At 38.0% G+C, this 26172-nt stretch overlaps 1 pseudogene; it reads right to left on the bottom strand.

The window, feature by feature from the left end:
• Positions 1–20370: 20370 nt before the first annotated feature.
• Positions 20371–24747, bottom strand: LOC130857671 (lethal(2) giant larvae protein homolog 1-like; annotated as a pseudogene).
• Positions 24748–26172: the final 1425 nt, after the last annotated feature.

Raw genomic sequence — 26172 nt, forward strand, 5'->3', positions numbered from 1 at the left:
TTGTACAATTGCTCCCATGTACTTCGTTTTTTTCAACCGAGTTAAAGTTCCTTAAAGAGGCTGACAACTCTGTCTTGCTTAGGCTTCTCCTCAAAGTGTGCAGTTCATCATCTCAGTAAATACTTGTTGATATAAAATAGATGTCCAACAAATGGTTGGACATCTATTATGGAGAAGTCAGTGTGTGCCCGGCACTGGGAAGAGGAAAAGGATAACATTCAAGGGTTTAAAGTCTGGTTGAGTTGTAGTTGGCAAGTGTACATTAAAGAAAGAAACAATAATAGGAGATAGCATCACCCCCTAAATGTCACATGGGATTGTAAGGAGGTACAGAAGCTACCAGGAGTTAGTCACCCGTCAGGGTTGGGAAGAGTAAAGAAAGTACGGATCTCTTACATGTGTGCTATTACTCCTGAAGAAGAAACTTTGACCCCCCACATCTGCTGTGCAGACCTTTGAATGGGATTCAAACCCACTGGGTCTGTTTACCTCCTGGCTTTCTAAATAACAAACAACATTCAAAAATAGATCATGTGGAGTCCTGAAAGCAATGAAGTATTTGAGACTTTCTGTTTTTCTAATTAAAAGATGCAGCAGAGTATTTTCAATTCTAACACTTCTATAGTGGTCTAGGTTACTTCCAATGCTAACTCAGAAGCCACCTTTACCTATGCTGTACTGAAGTGCAAGCAAGGTGTGTCCAAAGAGAATGGTGGGTTTTTAACACAGGAAGACACCCTGCCTGGAGGGAAGAACTAGAAACCAGGAATCCTACTGGGGTGGGGCAGATACTTCTGCTAGAACTGCGATGAGGGGAGGGGAGGGGGCCAAGCGAAGCGGGGTGTGGAATCTAAAGAAGAGAGTAGCAGGCAGCAGTAGCCCAGTTCGTACTGGAGAGTTTCAGCAAGACCTAGCTCCTCAGAGCTGAAGGCAGAGCTGGATAACCAACAACTCAATTTTAATAAACTTTTAATTGAGTGCCTAATATTCGTTCAGTCATTCACTCATCCAGTTAATATCTAATGATCCTACTGGGGATCTAAGAAAGGAACAATATAAAACATATCATGTGCTATAATAGAAATTAATAAGTACAGTGGGTATAGACACAAAGGACTGCATACCTTCGCCTCAGGGAGGGGGCCAGGGAAGGATCCACAAAGCAAGTAAACTTTGAGCTAGATCTTAAAGGATGATGGGTGTTCACTGGAGGAAAAAGGACATTTCAGAGAGAAATGAGTAAAAATTGAATTATTTCATTTTGCATTGAAACATGGACTTCTCTCTACTGTTTACTAATTGCGTGGTTTAGTAAGGGTTTTTGTAAGCAAAACTAAACACACAAATGTTTTGAGCCCTTTAATGTTCCTAAACTTACCATTTTATTTGCTAGGTAACATGCTAGAAAAATCAGCCTATAGGGTTCAAGAGAAACTATGTTGAAATACCAAATAAAGAACAGACCTGGTTGAAAAAATATAATTTACTGAAACAGATGGAAATGAGCAATAAACTGGGCAGTTAAAACTTATATTTTGGCCCCGTGGCCTCTAGTCTAGTCTAGATTTATCATTTTACACAGAGATGGTCTTACAATGGGAACTTAATAAACATTTGATGAGGTAATAGTAATTGGTAAATAAAGATAATAAAGATGATGACTGATGAAAATATTATTACAGGTAGTATCATTTTAGAATCTGTATGTTTCCTGCTTTTTGATTCCTCCCCGTTTAAAGAGGATGGCTCAATTTCTGATGGATCAGCTGTCCTTAGATGAGTGAATTGTCAGGCCTAAGGAGGATCCAAATCCACTCAACTAATCTAAATCCCTTCATACACAAGTAGCCTCAGGAAAACCTAAAGTTTGAGCTAATTGGGTTGTATTGTATATAAGTAATTCAGATGAGGTATTGAAAACAAGATTTTAGAGTTTACAGAGGATACTAAAACTGGAGGCTGAGCAAATAATGAGGAACAAAACAATCAGACTCAAAAGGATTTGGATTGTATAAGTAATTGGATCAGCAGATGGCAAATGCAGTTCAGTACAGGAAAATGTAAAATAGACTTGAAGCGAGAGAAACAAACTAGAGAATGTGTGCTAAATGAAACAATCATCCAGAACACTGACCAGGAAATGGAAAGGAGGGGCCGTTATAAAACATACATCATGGCAACGCTTAGCGTATGGCTAGTTCTGTTATTTTAGAATCCTATCAGAACGAGGGAGCCTGTGTATCATCTAGAGTGGGAACGTACTGTACCCTATATTTCAGCCATTCACCATTCGGTTTTCTAGAGGTACCTCTCAAAAATTCTCAAGGTGTTGCTTTTTGCATGCAGATTTTCCTCCTTTTTTTGTTTAGGCTTATGCTCATTATTTTATAATTACCCTTCTCAGACATTGCTGGAAAGATTCAGGACAATGTTTTCAGGATATTTTACTAATTACCCTATATTTCACTATGTCAGAAAATCCCCAGGAGGATCCACGTAAGGGTACCGCACTCCCCATTTGCCCCATTCCTTGGAGGTATAATGTGCACTTGGCAGGGGAGGGAGATCAACTGTTTAGTGAAGCAGAGTTATAGGCAGTGCATTTAAAATTTGTGTGTGTGTGTATGTGTCTGAGAGAGAGAGAGAGGGAGAGAGAGGAAGGGGGGATTACTTGGGCAGCTAGTTTAGAAACTGAAATACTTAGATCACTTCTCTAGAGGCTGACACAGCCCAACTGAGAAGGGGTCTGGCAACTGTCATCTTTAAGAAGCACCCTTGGTGATGCTGATGTAGGTCATCTTTGGGAGGCATTTTGAAAACAGTGGACAACTGAAAAAAAAAAAAATAGAAAAAACACCAATCCCAGTCCCTCCTCATCTAACTGAATGATTAACTTGCTGACAGGTACACTGCTCAGGCCTCAAGTTCTTTATCTGGAAGATGAGTATGATATGTGTCCAGCGTACCTGGCAGAAGAGCAAAGGATATAACGTCTGAAATCTAACTGCATACAAATATAAACCTAAGGTAAAATGCTTGCCAAATGTAGTGTGTACTATTGTGATACCACAATAACATGCTTTTAAATGAATGATTGAGTGAGCCATCTATACCCAGCCGGAGTTGGATTTTCCTTTTTATCTACTGCCACAGGAATTCTCACCCACAGTTGATCTCTGCAACCAAATAGGTACTGAAAGTAGTAGGTGTTTTCCTTTGTGTACTTTTTAAAAGTGCTAACAGAAGGTCACTAACTGTGTCCCTGTGGTTTTGTTACTCCCAGGGAGCAACATTTTGAATAGCAGTCTTCAGTGTTTAGTCAGTTACATACCCTATGGTCACTGATACTCAACTCCAGCTTTTGTTGTTGAGAATGAAAATGACTTCCACTGGCCTGACAAGCACATAGTAATTACCCTTTCATCGTCTACTACTGAGATCTGTTTCTCATTTTCAGAAAGTAAAACTGAAGTCTGTTTACAAATCATACTGACTGCACCGAGCAAAGTATCCTGTGAAATCAAGTGATCTTGAGAACATGTAAAAATTTCCACAGTTCTTTACTTATCAAAATTCTGTTTTATCCAAGCAGTCTGATCTAGACTATGTCAGTTGGCTGCATTAAACAATGATAACCCCCCAAATGACATGAATCAGCTAAACTGAGGCATCCAGACACAGATCTTTAGGATGAAATTTACCCCAAGCACACAAAAGAGTGTATGCACAGCCTCCTCGGTGCTGGCCTTGGTTCCATAAGCATCTCTTTGGAACAGCCTGTGAACACAGCTACCATGTAATTAGCTGAGCAATAAGTTAGGTGTTTAAAAATATTTTTTCAGGTGCTTTTTTGTATTCATGATAGATTCTCAACACCAAAAATCAATCTCAATCAAAGCGGCAACTGAGTTTATCATAAATTAACATGAAAAGGTTTTCTACTGAGTAGATGGTTAATTACTCTCTAATTTGAATAATTTTGCATATTAATGAGAAATGAATGAAAATCATTTTTAGATTTTTAACTTCAGCTGAGAAACCCATGGAGATAATGGATCCTTTTTAAGAGGCATGTGATCTCTGTTACTAAAGGAGATACTGATTTTTTTTTAAATTTGCCAACTTGTTTTAAGTTGATTAATGGATTAGTGTTTTGCCATTAATAAACTATATCCAAATGAAAGACAACTTCATTATTTGACTCTGTAGCCCCTAGCTGCCTGCCAGGTAAGAAAAATGGAAAATAGATGAAGAGTCTGCTAAGGAAAAATATAACCTTGCACAGTCCTTCAAAAAGTCTGGATGCAGACATTGATATGTTTCCAATTGTAAATGAATTTTTATAACTTGTAATTTCTTTGCCACATGAAGTTCTATGTATATTGTTTACAAATGATATTTAGATGTAGAATATACATACTGAGCTAAAGTAGGACTACCTCTTTAAACTATTACCGTATTCTCCAGCTTTAAAAAGTGACTGACAATTGCCTCAGGCCTCAGAAATTACAGCCAGCTAGAAGTCAAAAGTCACTTTTATAAAGTACCCTTGAAACCTTTTTTAGCATTGCAAAAAAATATTTCTTATGTTTTTATACTTGTTTAGGGAAAAATAATTTAAAGAACAAACTCCCTCCTTCTAATAGTTTCTTTTCCCTTTAAGCTTTTATTTCATACTCAAAACTTCCTTATTTGATACATACTTTTAGGCTATCTCTCTTTCCATCTTTGGGCAGGATCTGACATTATCCAAAAATTCAATGCATTCTATTGACTCTAGTCTGTACTCATTGCAGACTAAGAGCAGTCATGATGAATGAAACTGGATAAGTATTTCTGTAGTTTTGAAATAAAAAATTTCATCCAAGATGGGTAATATTACAAGATATTATTATTTTTCTACAGTCCACATTCAACTTTAAGGAACTGATGATTCTACTCATGTCACTACCACATCAGCACAACATTGCTTTTGAAAGACCTCAGATATATAGGAATGTTGTTGCAGGTAAGTTAATTGGCATTGTATTTTATCAAGAAGATTCAGGTTGGATTGCACTCATGGAACTTCAATTGGGTACACAGGCCTTGCAGCATGATTATAGAGTTCAAGAGATGTCTTTGGATTATTTCACTCAGTAGAAGAGGAGAAAGTAGGAAAGAGTTTTCTCTCTGGGTCTAGAGAATACATCCTTTACATTACAAAAAAGTCCAAGAACATGAGATCAGTCACACCTGAAAAAGAGCTGCTTAGGTGGATGCTCAGACTCGCAGACTTGCTCCATTCTCTATTCGCCTACTTTCATGGTCAGGACCTTCTTGGCCAGGAAGTGAAAAGGATTTTACCAATTCATGGGTGATAGACTCTAAAAGTGGCATTGACAATGCATCTGAAGAAAAGTCTGGAAAAGAGGCAAGCCATTTAAAAAAGAACTAAAAACCTTGATGTTTCCAATTGAGCCATATGCCAGGGTAACTCTCAGGATAAGAAATGAACTATATTTTATATGCACAAAGTAGGATTTTTTAACAAAAATATGAAATCAAGAGTGGCATTAGCATGAGCTGTCCACTCCCCCTCTCCTCCTTCTGGTCTCTTCCAGTGTCTTTTGCCAAAGAACTGAGAATGAATTTTTGAGAGCCAAGGATATGGAAAGGAAGACAAAATAAAGCTGGGAGAATTTTGGCGGAATTACATGCTTAACATACTGTACCATTTCTTTAATATATTTAAATAGTCCTGTGTCATCAGTTGGTGGCTTTCCTTTTCGACAATTTGTGATATATTTTGTTTTTCCTTAATTAAGCTTCACATGCTGGAATTAATTACTGCTGGGTAGTTGAAATCTGGTGGTCTAATTTTCAACTTCAACTAATAGAGCTCAAAGTCTACATTCAACCTCTGAAATTACCAAACTTACCAAATTATATTTGCAATTTGTAATTTGCAACTTATTTCTTCTAGATCATGAATATATAGGGCAGCTGCCTGGTGTGATTATAAAATAACAGGATTACTTTTCATATGTAACTCATAAGTCCATCTCACTACTTATAGGGAAACTTTATCATATGTAAGATCACTATATCACAGGATTGCATGTAAAATACAAGGGTGCACTTGTACCTCTATTCAAAACCAACCCTTTCCCTAGCCATTAAAATAAAGCTATGTCAAAATTCTATTTTTTAAAAGGGCAATGTAAAAATAGTGTGAAGATAAGAAACTCAGTATGCCAATCTGGAATAGTTTTGAAATATCTAGATATCGTTATCCAAAATTAAATGTTCACAGATTCCCAAAATTTCAATAATGAATTGATCCAAGGTAGGACACCAGCCAAAAGTCCACAGTATATATTAGAATGCCCAGTTTTAGGTAATAAAATGCACACATATATACACATATGTGATACATTGTTCCCACACGCATGGTGATGCATACAGACAGGTGTTATTATCTTTGTTTTGCAGATGGGTATATTAAGACTCAGTGATATTTGAGATTACCCTATGAATAACTGGTCTTCAATTTGGTTTATCTGAATTCATAGTCTGAGCTACTTCCATTGATACCACAAGTATTTCATTATAAAAGCAGAAAAGGAAGAATTGGAGGCAAGAGAGTGGAAGTCAATCAAATGAATGAGGGAATGGGACCTGTATTAACATCTCTTTGCATTAGTCTTTTCTCTACACATTGTTTCTCACATTTCAACCAGTTCTTTCCCACATCATTGGTATTTTCTTTCTCTCATCTATCTAGGTAGCTGGATTATTAATCAACATTAGGGCATAAATGACCCCCAGCTTAACTTTAGTGAATAATGTTTATATCCCTAATTGGGACCTAAAGCTCATTTGAGCTTTACAATAGCATTATGAAGCAGTACTACTAGGATCCTTATTATACAATGAGGAAACAGAGGCTCAGAGAACTCACGTGACTTCTCCAGGTGATAGAGCTAGGATTTGAACTTGTGTGTGTTCAGCTTCAAAGCTAGAGAATCACTCCCCACTTTAGCAAAAGGTTCTGTCCTACCCAGGTGTAAGCCTTCTCAGATATGAGCTGTGCCAGCTTGGGCAAGAGACAATTTGCTGAGTGCCAGTTTCTTTTTACTTGTCAAATAAGAAGAGAGAGCACGGAGTTTTTAAAAATTTTTGTCCATTAAACAATATCATAAATACAATTTTTTTTTGGTACAGTGCTTTATTATTATTATCAGCATTGGGCTGAGGAGGGTGGGTTGATACAGTAAATATCCAGAATTTATAGGCAACATGGAGTTAAAATCAGGTGCTTATAAGACTATGGCTCTTTGAGGGGTGGTCTTAAGATCGAAACCTTGCAGTAGATCTAATGGGGGCTCTTATTGGTCATTTGAGTCATCAATGCAGCTTTAACTTCCAGTGATAACTAGAGCTTATCACAGATAACTGTACCGTGAAGCTTCAGAAACTGGCATTTACTTTAGTTCATCAGAATGTTTGGTCATCATGGTCCCATTTGCTGTCTTAGAAAGGAGGTGAAGTTGGATACAGTGAAAATCTTTTCAGCTATATTCTTTTTTTTCCCCATGTATTTTTACCATCTACTAAGCACATATGTATATATTTCTTATTTTTTTATTTTTTTAGTCCATTGACTGGGTTTCTTTAAATATATAATGATAGTATATGTTAAGGAAACTTGTCACCTTAAAGCAGAAACTCTTTACATGATATTGAGCCTCATCATCAGAAACAAAACAATAAAATTATTACTGTGGAGTTCTCAGGTTATACATGCTTTCATATCTACAAAGTATTTTTAGGTTTATATAGAATCACTTGTAGTGAGTTACTGTAAAGCTTAATGATAACCAGAATTCATGTTAATGGATTTTTACTTAGTTTTTAATATCATTTTCAACTGGAACATGTTTATTTGGCATTTTTTATTTAGAACTGTTTGGAGAAAGAACTTTTAAAGAATTATGATTTTATTTTGCTATCTCTAACTTTGCCCTTTTTATCTAAATATGTATTATGTAAAGTTCATTTTATAGCGCAGTTACTTGTCAGAGAAACATAAATACATCTGTAAGCTTGTACCTTTTTTGTGTGAAGATCTTGAAATCAAAATAATCAACAGTAAACACCACAACTACAGCTGCAGCTTTAAATATTTTATAATCCAATCAAATTGTTTGAGTAGTAATGCATTTAAATGTTGTTATGGAATCCCCTCCAGACTTTTTAAAATGGTTACTCTGTTCCTGGGTTTGCTATTTATGAAATTCATAAGGGATGACATTTTTTAATAATAGAGCATCTGACTTAGAGAACAGTTTCTTTTTGTGTCTCAATATAATCTATAATTTTCTGGCTTAACTTTCAGAGGGACACAGCTACAAATTACACTTATATTAATGAACATATATACATCTGTTGTTGCTGCTTTAATTAAAATGACCTTATCTGAGAAGTTTTACCTGAGTCATTTAGCATCTTTTCAGATATTTGGATGAAGAAGCAGTTTTACCTAAGGAGATAGGTACCAGGCTGAAACCAAGTGTGAAAAATACATTTATAAAAGACTCAAAGCAGAGGTCACCTATAATTAAGTATAATGTTATATTTTAGGCCAGGTCTAGGTCTTAAGGTAGTTAAAATTACTTAAAAATCATATGGGTTAGAAAAAAGAATTGGGATAGAGTTCAACTATTACTACCATTTATGGAGCTAATGTTAACTGAAGTCTTACTATGGGCTATGTCCTGAGCTACAGAACTTTATACAATTTATGCTACATTTTAATGAGATTATTTGCATTTTTTCAGGTGAGGAATCTAAGCCAAATAGAGTTTAAGTACCCTAGACAGTAAATGCTGGGATCTGGGCTGTCTGACCTCAGAGCTTCACGTTGAGCACATAGGGATTTAACTGGTACACATGTATTTAATTGTATACATGTACTTGACACAACTAATGGACAGAGAATGCTCATTTCAGAAGCAATATTCCCTAACTTTTAAAACACTAATATTCAATAAAATGGATATTTTTTTAAAAGTTGGAATTTTTTTCTCTTTACTGTATTAAAGTGATATAACATATCTAATTAAACAATTTTGTATTTGACAAGAAGGAGAAAAATAAACATCTATTTTTGTTGGCATTTATAGAGGTAAGCTAATAACTGCTTTTTGTGGTTACATTTGAACATGACTCACATAGAAATATTATTGGGCACTATCAAAAGGTACTTTCATCTTTAAATTGAAATGTGATGCAGAGACAATATTTTAAGAAAAATGCATAAAAAGAGAAAATAATGAGGATTTGCATATCTGGATCTTATAAAAGGTAGGATTACATACAAATGTACTTTATATTTTATGGTTTGGCATGAAAAAGAAATTCACTTTGGTATCCTAACATTCTATATGTCTCTCTGAAGTAACACAAAATTAAAAAAAAGAGAAAGACAAATACCATACGAAATCACTCATGTGGAATCTCAAATATAACACAAATGAACTTATCTATGAAACAGAAACAGACTCAGACTTAGAGAACAGACAGTGGTTGCCAGGTGGGCAGGGGGAGGGATACACTGGGAGTTTGGGATTAGTAGATGTACACAGTTATATATAGGATGGATAAACAACAAGGTCCTACTGTGTAGTACAGGGAACTATATTCACTATCCTGTGATATGTCAAAATGGAAAAGAATATGAAAAAAAAATATATGTAAGTGAATCATTTTGCTGTATAGCTGAAATTAACACAATATTGTAAATCAACTATACTTCAACAACAACAAAAAAAGTAGGTACAATTCGTGAAAATAGCTTATCCTAATATTCTGACATAGAATAAATATACACCAAACAGAAATACTGAGCAGCACAGTAAACTTTCAGTGCATTTAAAGTTTTAGAAATATTTATGTGCAATATAATTGGTCAGAGGGGACAGAAAAACTTAAAGTCAGGGAGCTCTCTGGTTAGTCCACCAAATAGCTCTTCTTGTTCAACTTTATTTCCTTGTAATTTAGTGGGCAGGTAAACTTTCACTAAAAATGGAAAAATATGGAAAAAACATGTAGATATGTTGGCCTAGTTCTATCAAATAAAATCATTTGCTGATATAATCTTTGGACAATGCAATATTTGGAACACTACTCTTTAGTGCGTATTATGTGGGAGGCAATGAGTTAATCACTTTTATAGATACATCATTTAAGTTTCACATAAGCTCTACAAAGTCTCTATTTTTAACCAGTTGAGTGTTCAAAACTCACTAGGCTTAACGATTTACCTAAAGTCACATACTGGAAATAAATGGTAGGGCCAAAATTGAACCCCAGGTTTCCTTATACATATCCAGTGAGTTTACAATGATCTTAGGCAGTCCTCAAGGGCAAATGCATTCTCCCTCAGCCCCCTTCTAAGCAATTTATATGATTGAATTATTTCCCGTGAATTCTTCAGCATTCCAGAAGCTACTTGGCTGCCATAAAATATTACTGTAACAAAAGCCACTGCTCTTTAGTCAACTTACTAATATCCAGTGGAGCCATAAGGAATCCTTTATATATAAAATCTTGATGTATAACATACATGACCTTCTCAGCTCCTCTCTGAGTTCTTCTGTGGTCTGGATGGGGCTTTGCCCCTGAGCTTGTGGGCTGCTCTTCTCTCCCACATCTGCACTTCTTCCATTCTGGTTCGTTACTTTGCTCTATCCTCAAACTTTATTCTTACCTATTGAAAAAAATTCTTCCTTGTGGAAACTGTTGTTACTATCCCTCTGATGGACTCTAACCCAAACTCTAGGCAGTAACTGAGACTTTTTATGCAGACATGTTTCCCTGAGACACTTCGGGCTCCACGCTGGCCATGTCTTTTCATTCAAATATGATCCCAGATGCCTGACTTCTTTCGGTAGGTTACATATTTTGTTCTCCTATAGACCTGAACCCAAACTGCAGTTTTTGGATTTTTTTGTTTGTTTGTTTTTGGTTTTTTTTTGATAGGTAAGAAGTTTATTTAGAGATTTATTTAGAGAGAAAAACACTCTGCAGTCAGAGTATGGGCCATCTCAGAAGGTGAGACAGGCCTGCAGTGGTTTTCTTAAATGCAAAACTTCAACTAGCTCTTTTGCTAGCCTCATCCTTAATTCTTTTCTATACATCTGGCAAATTAGAACCTGCCTGAAAGTTTGATTCAAACTATTTAATATGTACTTAAGTCAATACTGAACATTAACAAAAACTGCATAGTCTCCTCTTCATTTTGTGATGTAAATCCAGGCCTCTTTGTAGGACCTAGTAAAACTCTGCCTTAGTTTGCTCATATATTTAGCAAATATTTACCAAGGGCCTAGTACGTGCCAGACATTCTTCTAGGAGAGCATGTATATGTCTTATAGATCACTGCACATCCAGTGAGTAGTACAATGTCTTATACCCAATAGGTCAATGGACAAGTGTTGTTGCTTGGCTAGCTCCTAGGAAGTACGAGGGTGAGTCAAAAATTATCCGTACTCTGGCTGCAGAGTTTATTTTAATTAACTTTTAGAAAAGACAAATACATCATTTTTCAACATAATCTCCTTGCTTTTCAATACACTTTGTCTATCTGTCAACAAGCTTTCATATTCCCTCATTAAAAAATGTTTTAGGCTGAGCTGCAAGCCACGAAGGTACCACTGTCTTCACTTCTTCATCAGAAGTGAATCTTCGTCCTTGTAGGGCTGCTTTCAGGGGACCAAACAGGTGAAAGTCCGATGGAGCAAGATCAGGACTATAGGGAGGATGCTTTAACACCTCAAAACAAAGTTTTCCAGAGTACAACAGTGTGGGCAGAAGTGTGCAGATGTGCACACCCTCAGACCACAAAAACGATTCCCTGAATGCTGCTCTCCTTCGTGCAAATCACAAATGGGGCATCCATTTTTGCTTGCACCGCAGTTACAAATGAACTGATGTAACACGTTCACATCAGCACAGCAGGGACTGGTGAGAAAATAGCCTTGAACGGAAGGCACTGATAAGACAATGCGGCCAACAGAAGTTTTAATATAACCAGAGTGTGAATAATTTTTGACTCACCCTCATATAATAGTAACATCCCCAGACCTTCCCCTCAGGAATCAGATTTTGGTCTGATTTGGTTTTCAAATTTTGGTTCAGTTTGCCTGGAATTAACTGTTCATAGAATCCCAAATCATATCCCAAATGTACATGATTATCAGTGCAAAATACCCATGCTTAAGGATGCATGTGAGTTATGCTAATACCTCCAACAAGATTTTTGAGTCTTGTATGTGTCACTTTCCCCCTTCCCGGTATTTACTTCTTTCAATGTGACAGGGCATCTTTAAAAGACAAGAACAAAATGCAAGTCCACTTAGTAGTTAAAAAGGAGATTCACTTTGTGGGGGCAAAGAACCCATGATGAGTGATGTGGGTTGGTCAGAGCTGGTTTCTGTGGTCATCAGGATGCATCAGCACCATCTGTGATGTTGGTATCACCCAGCAATTCACATCCTTTGCACCTAGTACAAAATTTTAGCTAAACTGAGCAGGTCAGGTAATTGATGTTTCCCAAAGTATGTTCTGCTAAACACCCATGCCAAAAAATATGATAAAGAAAGGAAAGGAGGCTATATATTCAATATTTTGGAAAACACTCTCAGGGGACCATTGAGTTATATAGATTTCTTTTACTGAAGAAGTTCTCAAGGCTTTTAATATGTCAGTATTAATTGTGACTCTCCAAGAAAGAGTATAAAGTTTAGTGTTTCCCATCTACATCTGACCATGGAACTCTGATTATTCTTTTTCTCAGAACATCTCTAACGGCAAGTGTTCAGGGAAACTTGGGACCTCCGCTCGGGGAACTCTAAAACACAAGAGCCACACAAAGTATATTGTATAGGATCAAGAGACTCTCTAAGGATCTTAATCCGAGCTATGTTGCTAATATTGCCATGACATAATATTAGCATAAAGTAATTGTTGTGAATTAAGGACATGTCATTATTTTCATATTTTGCTGATGAGGAAATGGAGATACAGAAAATTCAAGTGGATTTTCCAAGGTTTCTCTGTTGGGAAATGTTACAAAACAAGTACGAAACAAACAAACAAAGTAAGTACAGAAAACTCCCAGGTCTGTCTGATCCAATCAACAGCCATTCTCCCATACTGTCCATTGTGCACTGGCTCTCACTGGGCATTCGGGGCAGAGAAATAGTGCTAATCTGCATCCTCCCTGTTCCTGGGCCATAGCAGGTAGACTTAAAACCAAATCTGAATTTTAATCTCAACACTGAATTAGCCCTTGAGGTGTGAGAGGATGACACCCCCTGGGGAATTTCACAATGAGTTTAATTTACAGCCCCCACCCTTGTCCACAGAGGAGGATTGGCTTTGGAACCTACAGAGAATTTAACCACCACAGGCACAAGCATTTATTATCTGTTGAGTTTGGTAACAAACATTTAAAATCATATATGCTTTACCTCATTTCATCTTTCTCCCCAGTTCTATACGTTTGGTAATGTTATAAAGAAACAGATTCAAAGAAGTTAAATTATCAAAAATCAAATAATTAGTAAATTGAGGAGCCAGGGATCAAATCTACATCTGATTGACTGCAAAACCCACAGGCTTTTCGACAACCACTTTGTCTCAAAATCTACAGAGATAATCCCTGCATAAATTTGTCCCAGGGGCATGAATGGATTGGGGTATGAAAGTGCCATAAATTTCCTTTATCTCCAAATTTACCTATTTCTGAAGCTGAGCATTGTGTTTTATTGTTGTGATCTAGGAAAGAAGAAAACAGGGGAGTCAGCATCCCAGCAATTCTGATAAAATGCACCTTGACTCTGTCAAACTCCAGAGCTGACCTTCCTGTGTGCTGAAAATCAGCATGGAGAAAGGGATTTATCTGAAGCTGTTACAGCCCTGGCATCTAGGCAACCCTGGAGGGATATCTAGGTGCATGTTTTGTAGAAGATGACCAATGGTGGAACCCCCGTGGGACTGTTTTCTTCTACCCTCATCCAAAGTCTTAAGTACTATGGGCTTGTTTTACTCATCAGGCTAATTATAAATGATTTAACACTATAATCTAGAATAACATTTTTAATTTTTTCATAAAATGACTCTGTGGATGAAACATTTTCCTTCCCATTTCTAGAATACCTGTTATTATGCTTATAGTATTAATGATTTTTACATTTCACAAAATTTCTAAGATCTGAACATAGATGATGGTAAACAAAGGACAGAGGTTCAAATGAAACTGTTAGGAGGTCAATAATTTAACACTTTCAGAAAGTATGTAATATCAATTCTCACACAGATCCCTAAGATAGATTTCTTCATTAAAAATCTATTGAGTTAGAGGGAATTTATAAAACAAATTATTAATATTTCAGGGTACTGTTAAATAGCATATTAAAATAAAGCTAAAATAGCACAGAAAAAATATACTTTGTGATTAAAAATGAATTTCCACTTGACAGTGAGTTTTACCAAAGGCTAATTATTTCTAAAATATTTCAATTTGGAATCTTAATATCTTAATTTTTTTTTTTTTGCATTATGAATTAACTAGCAAGTAGTCTTTTTAAAATCCAGTACTATTTTGGGTCATGCATTTCTCTTTTTAAGAAGGAGAAAACACATACTATTTCTATTGACTATTTTTCTTCACAAATGCAAATCATCACAGATTACAGTAAGAGTGCACGCTCGTCTTCCTCTTGACCACCATGTATGACCCCTGATGACCTTCAGTTTACAAACCTCGGTATTTTGGTCTACAATACTAGGTGTGCATTCTACATTTGTAAGTAATAAAATGTTTTCTAAAATGTTGAACAGATTACAGTCTTAAGTTTCATGAGATGTTTGCTTTATACCATATCGAATGAGTTTAAGCAACAAACTCCATAACCGTACGGTTTTATCAAAAACTACTCTGAAAGACTATGTTTTAAATCCAGTCAAATATTTGGTTCAATTAATCAAAAACCTGTTAAGTGCAGTTTGCCAACATTTGGTTGAGTTAGTAACAATATGGTAGTGTTAAGGCACCTAAAGGGTTTACTAAGAGCCAGTCATTTGAATTCAAATTTCTGAAGCACTGCTTTATACGTAGAAACAATGAAACTCATTTGTTTTTAATGCTTTCATCCATCTATCCACATGTGCATGCATGCATATACACATCCATCAAATATTTCTTGATATTTTATATTAAAACACTGCAAGTTTCTTAGAGAGACATTAAGACAAAATTGTGACTATTTTCAAAAGAGATTAGCTGAGGATAGGAAAAGTCACAGCTGATGACTTCTGAATTTTGTCCTTCCTGTAATTATAATACACCATAGAAAATGTGTGACAAAAGTCGTGTCAATTTTAAGAGGCTCTTGAAACATGAGAGGGATAGGGGTATGTAGAGACAGAGTCAGTGGGGACCATAGTCTAAGATGGAGTACATAGGATATTATCCCCATGAGGACCACCCTAGAAGTAGGATTCTGGATGCAGGTTGTGAATTGAAGAGTGTGAGGGGCTTTGGAGGGAGTTTAGGATATCTGAGGTGGTCATAGTTGCTCCATTTAGAAATGTGAGTTATTTGAACAGAGGGGATATTATGACAAAAAGCTTTTGATAACAATTAGTCGGGTACAATTCGTCTGAGTTGGGAGTTAAGAGATAGGAGACTATTCTGACAGTCATTGGAGATGTTTCAACACAGGCTTGTGACAACTTGCAGGACTGTTAAAGGAAAATGAAGAATCAAATGGGGAGTGGAGGTGATTTTAAAGTCCCTTCCAGCCATGAGCTAGAGAAGTAGGACAGAAAACTAGGCTCTGAATCTCACTCTCTAATTTGCATGCTGGTTCCAGCACTCCTGACTATGACCTTAGGCAAATTACTTAGTTCTGCAAGTCCTCCAAGATTTACTCTTCTGTAAAACAGGAATAATTTTAGAATCTATTTCCCCATGTTAATGTAAAGTTTAAACAGGGTAGCATATATAAAACCCTTAGCACAGGGCTTCAAACAGATAAGACCTCAATAAAATGTTTGCCTGTATTGCTATTTAATTTTTAGACATTAAGGCTCTGAACTATACTAATAGGGGAGAAAACGGGTTAAGTAGAGAAAGGAGTGCTGAAGTAGAATTCATGGGATTTGAAAATTCATTTGATCATTAAGTGTAGATCAAACCTGGGCAAAGGACCAGGAGAAATGAACAAAACCTGAACATTTTAAGAATGCATAACTATGAGTATTGGACTGCTTCTATTCAAAATTAGAAAGAGATAAAAAAAAAGGAGAGATTTCTCTGAATTTTCTTTTCTGAATTGACAAAGTTTTTAAAAACAAATTTATGAACTAAAATATATATTTTTATGAACAGAATTGTTTTTAAATTGTTTGCTTCAAATTTGAGGAAACAATCAGGCATTTGACTTTTTTCCATCTGAGCTAAAAATCTTAAAAGTTATCCTTTCAACATGCCTATGGACACTGCATGAGCATTTGGTACTTAGTACAACAGCATAGACTAGTGGCAGGAAGGAAGACTGTAACTAGGAGGCCTGGACACTACTTTTTACCATATCCAGGGCCCTTTTCATTTTTCGGTTACAATTAGAACAAAATGGAAACAGACTATTTGACAAATAAAAACAAAATAGCTTAAGGGATAGTTATTTTAATAACTTAAAGTTTGTTTATTAATGACTAGAATATTTGAAAAATGTTTTGTTTTTGACTGCTATAACAAGTAGCTTAATAGTAATGATCACATATTTGAATATTTTAAAAAGTACTTCTTTTCCTCTAATTGAAAACTTCAGCTATTTTAAAGACACTATGGGGACTTTCCTGGTGGCTCAGTGGTTAAGAATCTGACTTCCAATGAAGGGGACGGGTTCCATCCCTGGTCCAGGAAGATTCCACATACCATGGAGCAACTAAGCCCGGGTGGCACAACTACTGAGCCTGCGCTCTAGAGCCTGCATGCCACAACTACCAAAGCCCACACACTGTAGAGCCTGTGCGCCACAACTACTGAGCCCACGTGCTACAACTACTGAAGCCCACGCCCCTACAGCCTGTGCTCCACAACAAGAGAAGCCAACGCACTGAGAACCCCGCGCACCACAACGAAGAGTAGCCCCTGCTTGCCACAACTAGAGAAAGCCCATGGCAGTGATGAAGACCCAATGTAGCCAAAAAGAAAAGCAAGCAGCAGCAGCTATGTACGAAAACCTTTCTCAGTTTTTAATTTGTACCCTGGGGGGTAATGGTGTTGCATGGCCTCATCCAGATAGGTGCTATATATCAGTCACTGAACATTTGTACGCACTATAGACACTGCTGAGGGAAACAAAATGAACTGCGATCCAGATTCTGAATTTAGAAATTTATAACCAAGCATGTATATAACTTATACAATATGAACAAAAGAAATAAACGCTCTTTTACCCGTCTAAAAAGCCATGGAAGCACAGAGGATGAAGGGGTTAATTAAACTCCTCTGCAGGAGGAGAAATCTTTGCAGGCTTCAGTACTCAAGATATTGCTCAGCACAGAGTGGACATTCAAACATATTTATTTACTAAATGAGTGACTGATAAATTAATTTCTCCCAAACTTTGATTTAAAACTACTATTGTTTTATTATTTCTCAGGGTTTTGGTGGGTTGGAATTTGGAAGGGGTGCAGCTGGGTGGTTGTGGCTTAGAGTCTCTCTTGGGGCTCTAGTTAGATGGGGGCTAGAGCTAGTACTACAGCTAGAAAAATGGGAGGCCAAGCAGCTGGGGCTGCCTAGACACCTCTCTCTCTTCATGGAGTCTCAGCGCCGCCATCTGATTTCTCTTCTTGGATGGGTTTAGGCTTCCTCATGGCATGGTGGCCTCTGTGCAGTTGGGCTTTGGATACAATTTCAAGACAAGTATTTTAGTTAACAAAGCAGAAGCTTCATGGTCTTTAATGACCTAGCCACAAAAGTCAACAGCTTTGTAAATGCCATACTTTGTTAGTCAAGAGTCACCAAGTCAGCTCATTTTAAAGGGTGGGCACGTAGACCTCATCTTTTGCTGGGAGTAGTGTCAAAGTCACTTTTAAGAAGAACACAGGGAAGGGAGATAATATCGCGGCTCTCTGTGGAAAACTAAGTCACCATAGTGAATTTGATGTTAGCTTTTATGACATATAATGTAATGTTCTTACATAACATTTCTTTTTGCCTTTTTTGAGGAATATATCATGAAATCTGAAATAAAAATTCAGAAATGGAGTTGGAATCAGAAATCAGTATAGATTACTTATGAATTCTTCAATTTCTACTCAGTTGTGTATGGTATTTCTTCTAAATTCATACCTTTTCATGTGTCGAGTCCCCATTTAGGCTGTGTCTATAAGATGGTGTGCTAAGCATCTGTAAATAAAACAACATATCTAGTTAAGTCACTACCATGACCAAAAACTAATCCATCAAATCAACTCTTTGATATCATTAACAACAAACAACAGACTGAAACAAAGAAAAACAAACATAACATAAGCAATCCCCCAAGGCAAACCAAGACAAAAACTTACCACATCAATAATTTACTTTTCACTTGTCAACAAGTTGCTTTGATATGGTATAGAAGACAAAGACTTATTTGACAAAAAATACATCTTGGATTTGATTTTACCAAAATGTTGCATGAGGGTTACAACTAAAATGGGTTTTGTTTTATTTCCACATGCAAAAAATCTCTTTCCAAGAGCTTTGTGAGACGTGAATTATTTCAGGACAATATGATACCACTTGCTGCACCAGAGCAGTATAATCCACCTCTTTCACTTTGTATGCACCAAAACCAAGAGCGAGGAGAACTATTGTAAGTCTGTAGTTTAAACTGCAAAGTCCCTAACGGCTGAGAATATGGTGGTAACTATCTTCTAACCATGTGACCATGTAAGCCATTCAGTGGAAAATGTGAAATAACAAATGTTCCAGTAATGTCCTCTGATTTCTGGAGCTTACAGCTCACAAAGGGAAATATCAAACCCTTTATATATGTATATTATTATTTTTTTAAACATGAAAGGTAAGAGAGCACACTTTCAAAACTGACTCAATGATACTCTTTGGATTATAAAAAACAACTACTAAAAAACCTACTTTTAATATTTTCTTTTGAAAAATTAAGTACCATACTTAAAACAAAGGTTTTTATATGTTATGATTTGATTAGCATTTTAGCATAAGGAAGTAGTCTGAAAAGAAAATATTTTGCTCTAAGTTTACCTTTATTATTGTAGTTATGGGAAAAGAAGCTTATTAAAGGAAATATTCTGAAAATAGCATGTGAATGTAGACACAGCTGATAAATAAAACAAAATTTTATTTAAGACATTATTAAAATATTTAAACATGCACTGGTGTTTAAGGTATAATGTTACTAGTGGAGTCTGAAGGTCGTTTACTGCTGAGAAACTGGGTGCTGATATTATTTTCCAGACTTTTTTTGTTGTTGTTATAAATATCTCATAGCATCACAAGAAATAATAGCTCAGCATCTATCTCTTCGGCTGCAAATACCCTTTCAGTTCATTCATCTCCTTCATGTGTTCTGAGCTGCTAGATTCAGACCTGGGGAAAAATATTTTTCTCTTTTTCTGCAGTATTTCTTGCTTTGTTTTAGTTACCTCAATAACTCTTTCCCTTTGTTCTACTTTGGACGGCACAGCCATTAAAGAAGTTCACAACTTATATTTTGTGTCTGAAGCTCAGAAAAGTTTCTCAGTATTTTCTCAAAGGCACATGGGTAACCTTATCACTTATGAAATTCAGGCACAAACTCCTTAATGTTTTGGCTAAAAATAAGTATCTGATTCCTTTCCCATAGCTCAACAACATTCTGGGTAACAATGCTGGGTATAGTGAATCGTATAAAATAAAAGTATAATTAAAATATTTGTTCTGGCTCATTCTACTGATACTTTTTTCACCCCCTTTAAGAGATATTAAATGTTTTCCTTTTCAAAATTAAAAATCAATATTTTTAATATTTAAACTGCTAATTACAAAAAAAGACATTAAAAAAACTCAAGGTACAATCTATAGGGAAATCCATCCTGCCCACCAGCTCACTGCCCTCCAACCCCCAGTACCAAAATAGTTTTAAAACTACTGTCCAGCCCAGCACAGGCATCAGAAAAATTCTCTTTGCAGAGGGAAGGGAAAAGGAGTGTGTGTAGAGTGGGAGGTAGCTTGCGTTGCCAGCCCTCTCTCTCCTCTCCCCTCGGCACCTGGGCTCCAGGGTAGCCAACTGCCTGTAGGAAGGGTCAGTCTGAATCAGCCCCAGAAGCTCCGGGCCGACTGCAGGCCCACAACCCGGGGTCGGGGTTGGCAGGTCCCACTGAAGCCGGCAGCTTAGCAGGTGTGGGTCCACGTGACAGCCCTCGTGGCCCACCAGCTTGAACTTCGTCTTGGCTCTTACCTTGGGCAGCGTGAACACCTTGAACTGCTCCGCCCCCCAGGTGAGCACCGCGCCACCGCCCCGCGAGTCCTGCGCCTGCGCCGGAACCCACGCGGCCTCGCAGATAGGTGAGGCCAAGGGCGGCTGCGTGCGTCTGACGCCGGGAAGGCCGTCTCGGGCCCGAGGGGCGTCGGCCGCGCCTCCGTGCCCCTCCGACGGCTCCTGCAGCCTCCTGCCGCCTGCACGGGTAGAGCGTAGGATACGTGGAGCCCGAGTTAGCGTGTAGCTGCATCTCAAGGAACATGTCAGCAAAGCATACTGGAAGCAGTGCACAACGCCCGGGAGGGAGTCCTCCGCCGAGCGCGGCTCACGCAGCGCTGCAGCGGCGTGTTGGCCTCCTGAAACTTGCTGTTGGCATGCGTATCCTACTTTTTGCCCGAGACTCAGCTCTTCCGCACGCGCCCGAAAGCCCAGCACAGCAACTTTGTAAGCAGCTTCACCTGGAATAGCGGCCCTTTCACGGCCAGGAGCCGTTGGGGTGAAGGGTGCATTTGGCCAGACCAGGACTCTTGCGCGGGTCATCAAAGAGGCCAAAGCCATGACTTGTGCCAAAAGCCACAGGTTGCACTCGGCGTGTTGCGAGACGGCAGAGACGGCACCAGGTGACAGCACTGAACCAGCACATGGACTGGAAGCCGGAGGCCCCGGGCTGTGGCCCACGAGCGGGCTCAGCCCCGCACGGTACTTCCACTTGAAGCCCTCGCTGTCCTGGAGGGGATCCACGCTGACCATGCTGACCACCTGCTCCTAAGGCACGTCGCTTAGCTCCATCACCAGCACCTGGCCTGCGAGTGCCGGCCACCACCATCTGGGCCGTGTACTTGCAGAACGCCACCTTCTGCACTCTGAGCAGGGGATCATCACTGCAGGGTTAGAAGCAGACCATCTTGCGGAAGGCCAGCCAGCCGTTTACTGTGGCCTGGGCCAGGCTGTTGGTGTGCCTGTCGTAGGTCTGAGAGAGGCCAGCAGTGTTCAGCTTGAAGGATGGCTGGGGTGACACACCAGAGGGGGTCCCAGAACCGCATGATGCTGTCTTCATGGGCGGTCAGTGACAGCCCTTGCTGCGATGGCTCCGGACCAGGCTCCGATTCCATTGATGGGCCAGCTCCTGGCGCAGGAGGCTGGCTGGGAGCTCTGCTGCTCAGTAGTGCTCAAGATGCGGGCCCACAGATTGGCTGGGACATTGGCGACGTGGACTGAACAGGTAAGTGTGGACAGAAACGATTTTAATGTTGAATACTTGCAGGAGAAGAATTTTTCTAGTCCTTAAAACCGTATCAGTTCACATCCAGACGTGCTGGGCCACTCCGTGAGGAGTTGGGCATATTCTTTATTTGAAACAAGCTAGGTATGAAAACAAGTTGGAGGAATCAGAGTATTAAAGATGGATTCTACTCGAGCTATCTGTACTGCAACATCTCTTAGTTCATACCAACAGTATTGTTATACTACCACTTGCAATTTCTAAGTCATTTTCTTATTAAAATAGCGGTTGAACAGGTGTAGCTAAAAGTGTCTTAAATCATTTCTGCCTTAATTTGAGACAAGAGTTTTGCAAACCGTTGAAATTTAATTTTAGAATCTCATTCAGTAAGCTGGCAAAAAAAAACGATGGCAAACTGGAGTTTTTGGTTTTGCTTTTACATCTGGTAATACAATTAGGGCTTTTATAACCAAAGGAAAGTGGTAACTGCGAAGAATATTATGACACTTCTGATGTTTAGTAGATTAAAAGGTTTTATATACATTATCGAACTCCCCTCGGTAATTCTGGAAATGAGAGGTGTGAATGTTGCTGTTTGTGTTTTCTACAGAAGTCAGTAGTATTAAATTATTTAAAAATATATGTAATATATATTTTTCATGCAAATACGTATGCAGTGTGTGTACACACACACACACACACAGAGCATGAGAATAGCTTAGTTTTCCCAGTTTTTCAACTTTCTCATCAATGACTTCCTTCAAAGCTGTCTTTTATGTAAAGTATCCTAGAATGTTCTGTTTCCCACCTCATTTATCATTTAGTTGCCATGTTTTATTCTTTATTTCAACTGGCTAATGTTAAGGGATCAATAATCCAGTACATAAACATACTGACCAGAGGGGCTAGACAAGACACCGTGAGGCTCACAACAAAACTCTTCTCACTGACATTTGGCTTATGAACATGGCCTGCTGAACAGCTGTTATTGAATCAAGAATATCATCACCAAATGGAGGTCTGAAATTGCCCCATCCACCACACACCCACCACAGGCGCAAAAGTCCTGCCTTGAGCTGACATCTGTCTTCAACTTAGGTTCCTAGACCTTGTCACTAATCTCACCATTGAGCAAATATAAGTACATCTTCTTTCCAAGAAAGATCCCTTTGCATTACAAAGATTACACTACAATTTCTAAGTGCAACAATCCATAAATATTAGCATTGCTCCCAAACTATGCTGAGTGTACAAAATAAACCATGAGTCACAAAATATTTTCTCCAAAGTGAAGCCCATCCTTCACGTGAACAATTTTTAAAACTGATACAGACACTCATGAGTGACACTAATGCTAATATTTAGAACTTTTCCTGACATTTGAAACCATTCTTCAGTATTAGGTTTCAGGTCTTACAGTGAACTGAACACAAAGCTTGAAGATGAACAAATGTAAATTAAGATAAGTGTATTTTCAGTAGGTATACTGGAAGAGTATACCATAGGAAATTTCACATTAATTTTTCTGAGCTTGAATTTTTGTTTTCTTATGTAGACAAGCACATGCACACACACAAACACAGTCACACATACACCCGTTGGTACACACATGCCTTGTCTTCACTAAAAAAGGACTGGCATTCCGGATTTGATGATTTTCAGTGGCATTGTCTAACCAAAACTTTATCAATCAGGAATTTTAAAAATCTCTCTCTTAGGATCTCCACTCATTCCTATCAGATTTCTTTCCAAGTAGGTTCCCTTTTGATGGTCAGAATTAACATTAGGAAACATATTTGCTATCAGGTAGATGTTAACATCTGTTTTAGTTTTATTTTTTAGCAGCAGAACAGCCAAGATTTTTCTTTGTAATTTATTTTTGGTATCAGTATCATTCCATTTTCTTCATGCTGTCCTTTGAAGTACATTTAAATCTTCCTTAAAATATAGTGAGCACTCTTCTAGAGAATGCCTAACTGTATTTTAGCTCGTTTGATTTGTAATGCATAGCTCTAGCAATCCGTCTCAACATATTATTTGTTTTCATTCCTGAAGCTCTATGTTGAGAAGAGATCTCGGAAGTTTGCTTTTTAGGATAACTTCCTAGACTACCAGGTTTCTATTTAGGACATTGCCTTCTGACTGGTGTAACCTTCATATAATTTAAAATTTCATTTTATTAAGGAATGGCATGAGATGATTCTAGCTTCCTAAATTTCTGTGTACTGAATGCATTCAGCAAAAAAAGTGCAGTTTGAAACTAGAGCCTCAGGATGCACTAGGGGTCACGGAAGCGACAGAATCCGTGTGTGGTGTCAGTGGTGGTGGTTGGGGCACGGGTAGGCAGTGTTGCCAATGGACACCCCACGTCTAAAAGCAAGACCACTGATGATTTTACAGAGACTGTTGCACGGGGGCTGCTCTCAACGCTTCTCTGTTCTTTACCAGTTAAGTTCACATCAAGCCCAGTAGGAGAGTAGATGTTGATTTTCTTGGGGAGTCAATTCGTTTTTGCTCTGAGAGTGCAGGAGCAGGCGCCAGGCCATGGTGGAGTTTGAATTCCACTACTGCAGAGATAACATCACTTGGTTACTTCTTTCCAAGTAATCCATTAGGTGATGTGTTTTATAAATCTCCTCTAAACAGGGCTAGTTTTTAAAGAAAACAACTGTGGGAGTAAATATGTTGTCCTAATTGACAGGTATTTTGACCACTAAACTACTTTTACATTCTCAAAATGTTGTATGTGTGTGTGTGTGTGTGTGTGTGTGTGTGTGTGCGCGCGCGCGCGCGCGTTTTATCAGTCCTCCATGCTGTGCTGCCTGCTAATTTAGTTCAATCTGTAATCTTGGAAGTGATTCCTTTCTTTACAAGATTAAAGTCATTACTGTGATTAATTAAAAAGCAGGGCTCTACCCTGTTGGTAACTTCTTTCCACCCTGAAGTAATCCCATTTCCTGGCACTGTTGTGGTCGTCATGCCTGACCCCTCACCCAATTTTCAGGATCCTTTGCAAACTCCCTGCCTATGGTGGGTCTGCACTTTAGGTGCTTACTTTCCTTGTTGAAATGTTTCTTGACGATATAAGTATAATATTAAATGTGCATGCAGTTCCTTACCCTGTTCCTCTTTTGTGCCAATTGTGTATCTTGACTTAGTCTTTTGTGTCTGTTATTCCCTAACTTGCGCAGACTTTCTTCTCCGGCAAAGCTGAGTATGTGCAGCACCACTCAGTGTCCTGCCCCAAATGTTTTCCCTCTCCTATCTCAAGGTGCAAGCTTAGTGCTAGACTTTCCTTTTTTCATGCTGCTTAGAAATTCTCTGACATTCATTGTCTGTGCTATTTCTGTTAGATGCCCAATAAATGGGCATCTTGCTGAATGGAAATATGTATTTTTTTCATTAAAATATAAGCTCCCTGGGGACAGGGACTGTGCCTTAGTGCAACTTGCAATGTACATTTGGTATTAGATATTTTAAACATCTATTTTTTTTTGATTGGCAGATTGGTTTGATAAACTATTTTGCTTGAGTGTCTCTTTTTTAGAAAGGTCAGATTTTTGATTTGTATAAACTCTTGCAGGTTCTCTATTTCAGATAGTAGTTCCTTAGAGGAATTCAGCTATTTCCTTACTATGTCACTATCCTTTTTCTGGTTCCTCTAGATTTTGCTGTGTGTATCTTATGGGGAAAAAAAGCATTTGTCCAGTCTGCTTCTTTATAGGAATAACTGAAAGGGCAATAATTCAGCATTTGTTAATTTTTTAAAAATGGAAGGAAGGGGAGGCTTTTAATTGTATGGGAAATTTAATTAGATTTAGACTAATTAAATTCATTTTTTATATTAACATGTTCACAAATATTATTGCATCTCGTTAGATTTCATTCTTCTAGCCTTACTGAAAAATATTCAGTAGTAGTTTCAGATTACAATAAGTTCATTATGAAGATAAGGTGGAATTAGTGTAGGAAGCTCAGCTGGTTGAAGGGGTCTGTACTTTAATTACTGCAGAGGGTGTGCATATTAATTACAACACAAGTGATATTTACTGTACCTCAGGAACATATGACAGGGTAAAGATACTGACAGCACCAGCTAATAAACTCAGTATGATAATGAGGAGAAAAGACCATAAAAATAGAAGGAAATAAAATTATTCATAAAGTATATTGATCCCAAAGTAAAGACATTAAGCTCTGATGAAGGGCAACAAAAGGGAAGCTCCTCACTTTATCAAACAAATAACCAAAGTAGAGAAATGTTAGCAGGGAGACAGATTGTCATTATCCTGGTCACATGATCACACTCCAGCGAGTACACAGGAGCCATAAAATGGGAGATTTTTAATAAATCAGCAGAAAGCCGTACTGTCACCTGCAGGAGCTGAGGTCGCAGTGGCTAAG

This window comes from Hippopotamus amphibius, chromosome 7, assembly GCF_030028045.1.
Source record: "Hippopotamus amphibius kiboko isolate mHipAmp2 chromosome 7, mHipAmp2.hap2, whole genome shotgun sequence".
In the NCBI taxonomy this organism is placed as follows: domain Eukaryota; kingdom Metazoa; phylum Chordata; class Mammalia; order Artiodactyla; family Hippopotamidae; genus Hippopotamus; species Hippopotamus amphibius.